This window comes from Polistes fuscatus, unplaced genomic scaffold (genome assembly GCF_010416935.1).
Source record: "Polistes fuscatus isolate 324 unplaced genomic scaffold, CU_Pfus_HIC Scaffold54, whole genome shotgun sequence".
NCBI classification, from domain to species: Eukaryota; Metazoa; Arthropoda; class Insecta; order Hymenoptera; family Vespidae; genus Polistes; species Polistes fuscatus.
In genome coordinates this window covers 131,199-145,675 of record NW_025113134.1, presented here as the reverse complement: position 1 = coordinate 145,675, position 14,477 = coordinate 131,199, and positions in this window count along the sequence as shown.

Below are 14,477 nucleotides of genomic sequence, written 5' to 3'. Positions count from 1 at the left end.
GGTCGAAACAGTACAACCAGTTATTTCGGAGTTATAGTGCGTCAAACATGAACATTTTTAAAAATAGAGATTAAATTCTATTTAATTACCAGTTTATTAAATTTATAAATATTTAATTATATTATACATTTTAGAGCATGAACATTTTTAATTTAACTATTGTCTCGTTTTTTCAAACAATCAAATTATTATTTTATTATTAATTAATTGTAACTACTTGAAATAGTAACATCCATGTACGGAAATCATATTTTCCCGCAAAAATTTATAGTATTGTTAGTTCGAGATTTTTTGAGGTTAGCACTGTTTCCTATTTTTATCGATCTCTGCATTTTAATTTCCTTCAAAAGCTATAAGGATTTTTCGAAAAAATTTCTTTACGGTGAAAAATTCAATTAAAACAAAGAAAAATGTTTTTCTGTGTTATTTAAATAGCAAATCGAATTTTTGAATAAGCTAAGCGCTATTCGACTTAAAACCTTTTACATAGCGGCAATATTTTTTATTTTCCATTAAGTATGAGATTTTCTGGTATTACAGATGAAAAAAAATATTGCCTAATAAGAAACACTCTAATATTATACATATAAAGAAATATTATTTAATTATTTACCGCGTTAGTCAAAATCGTCGGTACATAAACTGACATACAAGTCAGCTGTTGTAAAAGAGAGGGGAAAGATAGAGTTGCGAGATCAGTCGCGAGCGTTTACTTGAGCAGTAGGGACGATACGGTTTATAACAAACACTAAATGCGTTTCTTCGTTACAGTAAGAAATGTAATATAGTCACATAAGTTTTAAATGTTAAATCTTCACAGACACAATTTTGTTTTTAACTGTATTCGACACCATAAATAGTCTTATAAAACGACATTTTTGTCCATTAAAATTCAAAAAGAGAAACTGAAGAAAAATGGAGAAATTACGTTTCGAATTTATCATGAAAGCAGCCACAGACAAGAAGTCGAACGCGCTATTAGTGACTTCCATTAAAACACAAGACGGCGAAACTTTTGACCTGCCAGAAGAATTGCAGAATGTAAACTTACACACGGAATTAATGAGGACCGATAAATTTAGGAAAGATAAAAACATAAACTTAAAAAGGAATCAGAATAGAAACGCGTGGATTATATTGAACTCTGAATTGCGGGCTACATACATTGATAAAGGAAGTAATATCCAGCTCGGGGATATGTTATTAGAAGAAAGATGGGAAGAACCGAAGGGCAATAATTCAAACGGCCTATCAAAGAAGAATGAAAAAACTTTAAGTAGTGGTACCCCAAACAACGACTGAACAAAAAAGGACAATCAGGTCATTCAGAAAGGTTAATTTTAGAAAAATTCACCAACAAAAAAAGCAATGTTACCTAATGGATAGATCTATTCGAAAGAGAATGCGAACGCCTGGATGTGCAACGAGATGAGGAAAAAATAGAAATTCTGAGATTTTTCTTAAAAGGTTCTTGCGTTGACTGGTACAGTTCGATGTTAATGAAAAATTCCATAAATTCGAGTTGGGCAGACTGGAAAGAAGATTTCGTTGATACTTACTCAGATAAGGGATGGTCAACAGCAAAATATGCTATAAATTTTAAACATATAAGTTGCTCATTACTGGACTATGAATTAAAAAAAAAAAAAATACTTCTGGAAGTAGATAAAAATATGATGCTGAAATGATGATATTATTGATCACCACTAGTCTGCCAGACTACATCACGGATAGAATCGACCGAAACGAAATCAAAGGAAGGAAAGATCTGTTAAACAGGATCAAAAGTCTGGAATACTTGATAGAAAAAAGAGACTTCAGTGGAAAAAAAAATCCACCTCCAACTTACAAAAATAAAGTAGAAAAGAAAATTCCTGTAAAGTATGCGAGTTAATGGAAAAAAAGAATAGATAATACCCCGAAAGCGTTTGCTGGTTCAGAACAAAAACGGATAAAGGGGAAGAAAAGAATCCAATAAAATTAGTCAATAATTCACAACTGGAAGTTAAACTACAAAATGAAGAGCCAAAAAACTAGTATTGCTGCCATTGATAAAAGTAAAGGTATTATTGGACAATAAAATGGAGATTGATGGAATTTATGACGCTGGTGCGAATGTTTCGTTAATCTGTTCAAAGTTGTTAAAAATCAAAATGAAAAACCCAATGAATCCAAAAATACGAGATTAAAACGATCAATGGCGTAAGAAGAGCTAGTGGTTTTATCAATTTAAGTAAAAAAATTTTTAATATAGAAAAAAAAAGAATGTTTACATAGTAGACGAAGAAAAGTTCGACAATAAATTTCTTATCGGAATCGATTGCATCAAAGAATTCCGTTTGATGCAAGATGAAAACTTAACATCAGTCAAGTGGAGGAAAAAAAAACCAAACCGAAAGCCTTTGCTAGTTCAGAACAAAAACGGAAAGGGGAAGAAAAGAATCCAATAAAATTAGTCAATAATTCACAACGGAAGTTAAACTACAAATGAAGAGCCAAAAAACTAGTATGAGCTGCCATTGATAAAAGTAAAGGTATTATTGGACAATAAAATGGAGATTGATGGAATTATACACTGGTGCGAATGTTTCGTTAATCTGTTCAAAGTGTTAAAATCAAAAATGAAAAACCCAATGAATCCAAAAAATACGAGATTAAAACGATCAATAGCGTAAGAAGAGCTAGTGGTTTTATCAATTTAAGTAAAAAAATTTTTAATATAGAAAAAAAGAATGTTTACATAGTAGACGAAGAAAAGTTCGACAATAATATCTTATCGGAATTGATTGCATCAAAGAATTCCGTTTGATGCAAGATGAAAACTTAACGGTCTGTCAAGTGGAGGAAAAAAAAACCAAAAGATTAGCGAAGAAAAAAAAAGTAATAGTATGATTGATAAAAACTTAATGAATAAAAGCGTAGAAGAGATAATGTTGGTTAATTTCAACGAGAATGTCAAAGAAGAAGACTTTAAAATTGATATAAATAATCTTAACAATAAAGAAAGACTTATAAAAAGAACTAATAAATTAAAATACTTCAATTTTTGCAAAAGATATACGATATAGGAAAGGTGAAAAACTATGAAGCACAAATCGCTTTAACACACAGAGAAATATTGCAATAAGAGACCATATCGACGCACAGTAGAAGACAAGAAGGAAATTTAATCACAAGTAGCAAAATTATTAGATAAAAGATGGATAGAGGAATCATACAGCCCGTTCGCCGCACCAGTTACTCTAGCATTCAAAAAAGAAGAAAACAGGAAATCGAGATTATGCATTGACTTCAGGGACTTAAACAAAATCGTTGTTCCACAATCGCAACCATTCCCTTTGATTGAAGACCTTGTGATTAAAACAAAAACTGTAAATATCTTTCGACGCTAGACATAAAATTGGCATTCTGGTCCGTCCCTTTACGAGTGTCAGACAGATATAAAACAGCATTCGTTACAGAAGTAGGAAACTTCCAGTGGACTTGTTTACCATTTGGACTTAAGACCTCACCAGGGATATTTATAAGGATAATGAGTAACATAATCAGAAAAAACAATCTTGCAGAGTTCACCGTCTGTTATATTGATGACTTACTAATATTTCCAAATCATTCAACGAACATATGAATCACGTGAGGCGGCTGTTTCAAGCCATAAAGAAGGAGGGATTAAGATTGATATTCTCGAAATGCGCTTTTGCAAGAGACTCGGTGAAATACTTGGGTCATATTATACAAAACAATTCGGTCAAACCTCTAAACGACAATCTAATTGCGATAAAAAAATTTCCAATGCCAACTACAAAAAGAATGTAAGACAGTTTCTAGGCAAAATAAATGTTTATCATAGGTATGTACCAAACATAGCTATAAAGTTAGACCCGCTACACAATTTATTGCGGAAAGACCAAGAGTTAAAATGGACCAAAGAATGCCAGAAATCTTTCGGTGAGATGATATGAATACTATGCTCACAGCCAGTTCTTACAATTTTTGACAAAAACTGCCAATACGGATCTATACAGATGCCAACCTTCTAGGACTTGGGGCAATATTGAAACAAATTCAAGAGAATGGAGAGGGAAGACCCGTTGAGTATTTTTCAAAAAAATTAAATACAGCACAGAAAAAGAAAAAGGCAACATTCTTAGAATGCTTAGCAAAAAAAGAATGCTTACAGTATTAGCAGCACCTACTACTGGGCAGAAAATTCAAGGTAATTTCAGATCACAAGCCATTAGAAAAATAAATATTAAATCGGGAACGGAATAGGACTTGGGAGATTTAACAAACTATTTATCTTAGTACGATCTTGAAATTGAATACTCTTCAGGAAAATATAACCAAGAGACGGATTGTCTTAGTAGGAATCCAGTACTGAACTCAGACGAAGATTTTAGAGAACAACTAAAAACTGTAAATATGATAAAATTGGAAAATATTGTCGAAGACCAAAAGAAGAACAATAAAATACAAACAAGAAAAGATAAATTGATAGCCAAAAATAACATTTATTATAAAAAAATGAATAACAAGAGAAAAATATTTTGTCAGAAGAATTTAGCTTAACGATTTTTAAAGATATCCATGAAAATTTATGTTATATGGGCATAAGACAGATGCATCAAATTATCAGTCAATATTATACAGCTGAAAATTTGACAAAAATATAAAAAAAATTTGTAGAGATTGTCTGACATGGATCAAAAATAAAACAAGAGGACAACAAAAATACAGCTTAATGTCACAATTAAACCCGGCAACATAACCATATCAGATTATGTCAATAGACACCATAGGAGGGTATGGTGGATCTCGCTCGACAAAGAGAAACCTACACCTCTTAGTCGACCATTTCACACGATATGCCTACATACGAACGTATAAATTTCTGAGTGCACCCGATTTTATTAAATTGGTAGATATGGTCGCAGAACCGGAGTAAATTGGAAGCATTTTAGCTGATCAATATCCCAGGATAGATTCAAAAGAGTTCCGAGAAAACATAGAAGAAAAAATATATCCATCATTTTTACAAGTGTTGATTCCCCGTTCTCAAATGGTTTGAACGAGAGTTTGAATCAGAAACTCGTCAACAGGATGAGATGCAAAATGAATGAAAACAAGAAGAACTTATCTTGGACAACGGTAGCACAAGAATGTGTGAAAACTTACAACAACACGAAACATAGTATCACAGGATTTGCTCCCTAATACCTGATGTATGGAAAAAACTCCACAACACTGCCTAAAGAATTAAAAATAACAATCACTAAGGAAGATTGGGCAAAAGATAAAATAATAGCGTTGGAAAACTCAAAAAATCCCATAAGTATAATAAACAGGTCTATGATAAAAATAGAAAACAGTTGATGTTGTCCGCAGGCGATTTGGTATACGTGGAGAATGGGAACAAGTTAAATAGAAAAACCTAGATGAATTGAGAAGTGGACTCTATGAAATTTTAAAAAAACTTTCGAACGCAATATTTGAAATTTACATGGGACGGAAAAGACAAATATCAAATTTATTCCATGTATCAAGATTGATTCCAGCAATAACATGAAATTCATAAAAAAGAGGGTTTTTGTTAATTGCTGATTTAGTTATAAGATAATTATATTATGTGTACATTATTCATAAGAAAATGTAAATATTTTCTCCTTCGGGATGGAAGATGTAAAGAAATACTCTTTAATTAATTTACCGCGGTAATCAAAATCGTCTCGGTACATACAATTAATATAAGTCAGCTGTTGTATAAGAGAGGGGGAATAGATAGGAGTTGCTAGATCAGTCACAAGCGTTTACTTGAGCAGTAGGGACGATACGGTTTATAACGAACACTAAATTTCGTTTCTTCTCGTTTCAGGTAAGATATGTAAATATTATTCACATAAGTTTTAAAATAAAAGTTCAAATCTTCTCGTTACAGAAACACAATTTTGTTTTTAACTAAATTCGACCTACACCATAAATAGTCTTATATTAATATAAAAAGCGTTAGTGTGAGCAGAATACGACTACCTTTTTATACCCAGTTATTGTTGTTTTAATTCAAAATTGTTAGCGATGTATTTAATCTGTAAAAAGAGTGTAATATACTAAGTGCTATTTATTATTGCCGTCTATCAGATCATCTTTTAGAAATAAAAGTTTTTTTAATATAGATTGTACTATAAAAAAAGTGATTGCGTAACAAACTGCATAATAATATTAAAGACGTAGTGCAAGCAGAATACAACTACCAATTTATAAACAGCAATAGTTTTTTAAATTGAAAAGTGTGAGCGGCGTGTTAAATGTATTTAAAAGAGTTTACAAATCAAAGTGATAATGAAGCTTGCTGTCTATCAGATCATTTTTAGCAATGAAATTTTTTTTTAAATTTAGTTGTATTATAAAAAAAGTGAATCCGTAAGAAATTTCATAATAATATAAAGGCGTTAGCGCGAGCAGAATAGAAATATCTTTTATACTCTGTTATTGTTGTTTTAATTAAAAATTGTTAGCGGTGTATTAAATGTGTTAAAAAGACTGTACAAATCAAAGTGCTATTTATGCTTGTGATTTATCAGCTTATTATTTAGCAATGATAGTTTTTTTTAAATTTATTTGTAATATAAAAAAGTGAATATTAATAAAAAAGGAGTTAGTGCGAGCAGAACACAACTACCATTTTATACCAAGTTATTTTTATTTTAATTAAAAATTGTAAGTGGTGTATTTAATGTGTTGAAAAGAGTGTACAAATCTAAGTGCTATTTATGCTTGCGATCTATCAGATCATCATTTAGCAATGAAAGTTTTTCTTTAATTCAATTGTAATATAAAAAACTGAATATTAGTATAAAAGGCTTTAGTGCGAGCAAAATACAACTACCTTTTAATACCCAGCTATTGTTTTTTAAATTAAAAAGTTTTAGCGCTGTATTGAATGTGTTGAACAGAGAATACAAATCTAAGTGGTATTGAAGCTTGCTGTCTATCAGATCATTTTTGAGCAATGAAAGTTTTTTAAATTCCATTGTAATAAAAAAAGTTAATGCGTAAAAAAGTAAATATTAATATAAAAGGCGTTAGTGCTAGCAGAATACAACTACCTTTTTATACTCAGCCATTGGTTTTAAAATTATAAAGTTTTAGCGCTGTATTGAATGTGTTGAAAAGAGTGTACAAATCTAAGTTTTTTTTATGCTTGCGGTCTATTAGATAATCTTTAAGCAATAAAGTTTTTTAAATTTTAGTTGTATTATAAAAATTGAATGTGTAACAATTGCATAATATATAAGAAGCGCTAGTGCATATTTCGATGATAAGCAATTTTCTTTTTTACTGTCATTTTAACGTTTTGTTGATTGTTCTGAAAAAAGTGTATCATTAAGTTTTTTTTATACTTACAGTCTATCAGATCATCTTTTAGCAATAAAAGTTATTTTTAAATTCAGTTTTAGCATAAAATTGAATGCGTAACAAAGTGTATTATAATATAAAAAGCGTAAGTGCGAGCAAGTTATAGTTATTTTTCCATGATTAGCAATTGTTTTTTTTTCATAATTTATTAACGATTTTTTTTTTGTTGCAAAAAAAAGAAAATCTAGGTGTCTTTTTTGCTTGCGGTCTATCAGATCATCTTTTAGCAAATCAAGTTTTTTTTAATTTCAGTTTTATTATAAAAAAATAAAATGCGTAACAAAGGACATATTAATATAAAAAGCATGCGAGCAGCATACAATTACCTACCATATTATATCTAACCGTACATATTTAGTTAAATATTTAGTTTATCGACTAAGTAAAATAAAATAGAATTTTAATGTCTAAAGCAGAAAAAGCGAATCTTTTCGGATGCGGGGGTCAAATTCGGATAAAATTCGCTTCTAGCGTTATATTTGTAGATCAGTAATTGAGTGAAAAGACATAAGGAAAATCTTATTTCTTTAAAATTTTAAGTTACCCAAACTCAATACGTAATTTAATTCAGGGTTCTGCGTAGGTCAATGTATGACCCACGGGTCATAGGTTTTCGATTCTAGTCAACAGTCTACTGAACCACTAAGTAAATAACGTCGCTTCTTACCCTATTTTTACATAGTACTTATTTACTGAAATATACATAGATAATGATCTTTTGTCTTTACTAATAAGCAAAGACGTAATTGCGTTTCTCTATAATAATAACTAAGTGAAAGTACAAACTACCACACCAGATACTTTCAGAAAGGTAATAAATGCACCAAAAACTAAAAATGCGGGATATCACACGTATCAAGAAAAAAACGTGAAGAGCTATAAAATCGTAACTCGAGGACTTCATCCCAAGTCCAACATAGTTAAAATAACAAATGAATTAAAGAAAATTGGCCACAAGGTTTGATCTATAAATAATGAAATAAAATTCTATACCAAACAGCCGCTACCTTTATATCTTATCGAACCAGCTCATCAGGATAATAACAAAAATATATACGAGATTACCCTGCCTAATACAATAATTAAAGTAGAACTACCGAAAACTAAAAGAGAAATACCTCTATGCACAAGATGCCAAGACTATGGGCACACAAAAATTACTTTAACAGAAATCTTGCATGTGTAAAATGGGCAAAAAATAACTTAATAGCACTCTGTTCTCAAGAGGGCAAAATAGAAAATGTCATATGTGTAAACTGCAACGTAACCACCCAGCAAATTACAAAGGATGTCAGACGAGAAAATAACTACAACAAAAACTGTATCCAACGCTGAGAAATAATTATTGGTAAACGTTTTCTAGACGATCCTTACGAAGAGACATACTACAATATAAAAAACTAAATGCCGACTAGGATAATACACTAATAGTTTAACTCAGCGAATCAAGAAGAAGCTACGCCGGAGTAGCTAAGCGAGCACATACAAATACAAAATACTTAAACACTGAGAAGAAATCGGACTTTAAAGAAGTACTAAAACAATCTAATTAAAAATACAGAAATCATAACCACAAAGATAATAGAGCAAAATTCACTTTTGAAAAAACAAACGCAACAAATTACAACAATGCTAAAACTATTAACAAAAACGCTTCTTAATAACAAGTGATGGATTCACAAATAAAAATAGCGATTTGGAACAGCAACGGATTAAAACAACGAATACAAGAAACCAAAGCATTCATATACACGCATTATATAGACATTCCACTCGTATCTGAAACTCATATCAAAGGTGAAAATTAAATAAATATTCCATTCTACACCATGTAGGAAACAGAACATTCTTCAGGTAAAGCGCATTTTGCAACTACCTTAATTATTAAGAGCGAGATATAACATCATCTACACAGTAAAACAGACAACGATTACCTTTAAGCAACCACAATAACTTTAAAAAACAGGGTAATTCAATTAGACTATCGACTGTCTATGCACCGCAAAAATTTAAAATTACAATCGACCAATGGAACAACCTTTTCAAGGAAATAGGTAATAAATTTATAGCAGCTTGCAACTTTAAAGCTAAACATCCAAATTGGGTATGAAAAAAACTTCACCAAGAGGTAAAATCTTAAACTCCTACATAACAAACGCAAACCTAGACATCCTCACGACAGGTGAACCAACATACTCTCCATTAGCTTCTAATAAAACTCTCCACTTAATAGACTTCGGCGTCCGAAAAGGCCTAAGCATTATTCACTTCAAAACTAAATCATAACTTGATCGCAGTTCAGACCATTCACCTATAATAATAACTTACTAAAACAAACCGATCCTGTATAAAAAATTACCAACGCTGTGCAATGGGAACACAAATTAGATGATCTTTAAAGAAACTTTAAAATCCAAATTAAACTCTAACATTCCGCTAAAGATTACATACAAATAAAAAATGCAGTAAACAACCTAAAAGGTGCTATACAAGAAGCAGCGTGGGCATCTACATCCTAAAATGTTTTACCCAGAAAAATACCGTCATATCCTAGCAGAATTTTGCATAAAATATTAGTAAAAAGGCAAGTTAAAGCAAGGTGACAGAAAAATAAAACAAAGAGTATTAAAAGATTACTAAACAAAGTAACTAAAAATGTTAAGCATAGCATACGGAAACATACCAATTTTAATATACCAGTTAAGCATTCTCTATACGACAGACATACCAATAAACGCTAACTGTACTGTCTTAACATTTGCAGACGACACGGCAATGTTTACCGTAAACAAATATCCACAACGAGCAGTTTAATTGTTACAAAACCAAATCAAATTCCTCGAAGAATGGTAACATAATAAAATAATCAAAGTAAACTCCACTAAATGTAACACATTACGTTTAAACTGAGGAAAAACAAAATGCCAAAACTACAATTATATAATACAAAAATTCCAAAAGTATCGACGGTCAACTATTTAGGACTACACCTAAATTCCAAACTAACATGGAAAAAGCATATAAATGCCAAAATCGAACAAATTCGTTTAAAAGGAGACAAATTGCTTAGCTAACATGCAAAAAATCGAAACTTAGTATAGAGAATAAACTAAGAATTTAAAAAACAATTATAAAACCAATCTGGAAATATGGATAACCGCTATGCGGTATAGCAGCGATAAGCAACATTTCCAAGCTAGAAGCTCAACAATTCCTAACCCTTCGCACAATCGTGGATACTCAATGGTACGTCCGTAATGAAGATATAAGGAAAGACTTAAATATTCCTACGATACAAGAAGAAATAACCAAGTCAACCTGCAGATACAAAAGAAGAATTGATATGCACATAAACCCTCTAGCCAATGAAAACTATAAGAAACATATCCCTAGAAGGCGCAAAAGAATCTACCCAGGAGACCTAGTAAAAACTATAACTAAATGAAATAAACGATAATAGCGACGCTTTCTTATTGGAGAAAACGTCGACGTGCTATCTTTTTTAATTATATAACAATTTACCAAATGTCTACGGACAAATTGTAAAGATGTATGCAGTTACAAAAAAAAGAAAAAATTTTACTGGAAACCCTAGCGATAAAAGACAGTATCTTATATTGGCAATATAAACTAATACGAAATAAATTCACGATTTTTACAGACCACAAACTGCTTGAAAATTTTAATGTAAAAAAGAGTAAGGATCCTGAACTATTAGAGTTACTACACTACATTTCAAATTTTGATTTCGAAATCAAGTATAACCCGGGCAAAAATAATGCAGAAGCAGATAGCATGTCTAGAAACCCAGTATTAGATGAGAGCACAAGCAGTGAAACAGCTATAGAAATAACAAATTTTTTATCAATAGAAGAATTGGTTAGCGACCAAAAAAAATTAAACATAAAAAAAGAAGATAAAATAGAAAAAAAATAACATTTGTTATAAAATTCTAAAAACAAAGAAAAATATAAGTTTCTGAAAATTTAGGTATTAAAATGATAAAAAATGTTCACGATAAAAGTCATATTGGAGTAAAGCAGTTATTTCTGACTGTAACGCTAAAATACTATTGTAAAAATATGCATAAGCATATAAAACTTATTTGTCGAACGTGCGACACATGTATAAGAAATAAATCAAGGTTCGGTAATTTTACTCAAACCTTCTCACAATTAGGTCCAGTATCAGATCCATTTCAAATAATATGCGTGAATACAATAGGAGGTTTAGCGGAAACAGGTAACCACAAAAATACCTATATTTAGTCGCAGACCATTTCACGAAGGACGCCTTTGCAGTGACCTCAAAAACGCAGACAGCAAAAGATTACATAAATCTGATAAAGAAAGTTTAGAAAAAGGGAAAAATAAAGTTACTCCTAACTGATTAGCAGAAAACATAACAAACATTTTCACCGCGGTAGATTTTCACTTTTCAAAAGAGCAAAATGAACGGACAAATCAAACATTAGTAAATTCGATGAGGTATAAAATTTTTGAAAATAAAGACAGGCTGTAGACAGTCATAGCGGAACAGTGTCTAGAAAACTACAATAACACAATACACAGCACAAACAAATTCGCATCAAATTATCTTTTAAACGGAATTGATAAATCCTTTATCCCCTCGAAACTTAATGAAAACAATTTAGAAAATTTGGAAAAAAAATAGCATTTTTAAATGCTGAAAAAATCCATAATCAAAATAAAGTCATGCCAGTAAAAGAATTCATTATTTTCAGACTCCTGACTCCAGTAACATATGTCGGGGATGGTGGGATGTAAGTTTAGGATAAGCCCAAACTATAGTGCCACACGTTAGAGGGAGCTGCTCAAAAATCAGGCCAAGCTCGAGTTGCGCGGTCGTAGCGCTTCAGGGTCGTAACTACGTTATACGAAGGGGTAAACCACGAGGATATATATATGTAAGATTCATAGCGCTTGTCGATGATTATTGGAATTATGTTTGATTCGTAAGGACAATAAAGTAAACTGTACACGTTGTGTATTAAGTTATTACAAGCTTTAACCGCTGTACTTATTATTTGTAACGTAGTTTCCTATTTTTAAGACAAAGAAATTGTCTTATGTATATATATATAAGACTATTTATAGTGTAGGTCGAGTACAGTTAAAAACAAAATTGTGTTTCTGTAACGAGAAGATTTAAACTTTTATTTTCAAACTTATGTGACAAATATTTACATTTCTTACCTGTAACGAGAAGAAACGTCATTTAGTGTTCGTTATAAACCGTATCGTTCCTACTACTCAAGTAAACGCTCGCGACTGCTCTCGCAACTCTTATCATATTTATTCCCCCTCTCTTTTACATCAGCTGACCTGTATGTAAGGTACGTACCAACGATTTCGACTAACGCGGTAAATCAATTAAAGAATATTTCTTTACATATATAAAATTATAATGACCAAAAATCTGTTAAAATTTTTAAGGGTAGCTACTGTTTATAGATAGAATCTGCTGAATTTCTAATTTATTATTATATTATTATTATTTATTGAAGTTATAATTCCTTTAGCGCGTTTGGGAAAATGTGATTGGAGCGATTATTTTCCGAGCGCATGGAAAAAATCGACACCACGAAGTTCGTTGGTATTTTCGATACACGGCAAAGTAATTTCAAATTTACAGCATGAAGTTGTCTTTCTTTTCTTCCTCTTTCTTTTTCTCAAGCAGGTCACCCATCCAAGTACTAATCGTACTCAGTGTTGCTTGGCTTAAATGATCAAGCGGGAACTAATGCTCTCACAGCGCTATGGCCGTTGACGCATAAAGTAATTCGATATATCTCCCTTACATTTAATGTGGACTGATATCTATATTTTGATAATATTTTATTCATTCTTATAATATATATGGGTAAATTTTATACTGTTCTTATAAGGCTTTATATTTTAGGGAATATATCTGCTTTGAGCCTCTGCAAATAATGGTTTTTTTTTTTATTATTATTTTATTAATATTTACACTTAACTACATTATCTGCATTACTTTACATTGTATAAATACAAATTAAACTTAAAAATACACTATGTACATTAGTTACATTACCTTTAAATAAGAAAAAAAACATTTACAGCTAACATTCACTCTTGTTTTATTTTCTTATTACTGGCTTCGCAATTCGAACTTTAATCGTCTCTGCTTCTGAAACTTCTAAACTTTTCTATATCTTTTGTCCCGTTATTAGCGTTACCAAATCTTTTAAAGTCTAATACACCTGCGCGTCTTAACTGTAAACAGAAGCCGGTTTAGATCATCAGTAAAGGTGACAAAATATAGATAATAATATTTTGTTACATATAAATATATATTGTAAAGAAAACCACTTCACAGATATCGAAGTTCTTTTCTTTAATTTATATTTGCCGAAACTCCGCCTGCATAATCGAGATCAGCGATCATGTTGCCGGTCCTAATCCCGGGAAATTAGGAAGGTTGTTTGATCAGGCTAGCTACCTACCCAACGTAAAAAATAAAATTTTTCTCATAGAAACGAAATATTGCCTCGGAATAGGACGAATTCACAGATGACGACCCAAGCAAAAAAAAGGACAAAGAATTGGAAAAAAAAGAACACATAATGCGTCTGGCTACCTGGAACATCAAGTCATTTAATAATAAAGATCAAGAAACCCTGAAAGAACTGAAAGATAATAGCATTGATGTATGCGACTTACAAGAAACCAAAAAGAAAGGCAAAGGACAAATACAATACGATACTACTTAATGATCTATAGTGGAGTCGAGAAACAAATCAGGGCAAAGGAAGGGATAGCCATCGCAGTATCCAAGAAATATAAAAACAACTTACAAGAATGTGATTACATATCTTCACGAATATTAGTGGTAAAAATGGAAGCGGAAAATCAAAAATTAAATACAGTATCAATCTATGCACCCGAAGATAATAAAACAAAAGAAGAAAGAGAAGCCTTCCACGACCCACTACAAAATTTAGTCGGATCATTACCAAGTAATCAGAAAATGATAATCCTTGGAGATTTTAACGCCCGCATCGGAAATGAAATAATACCTGG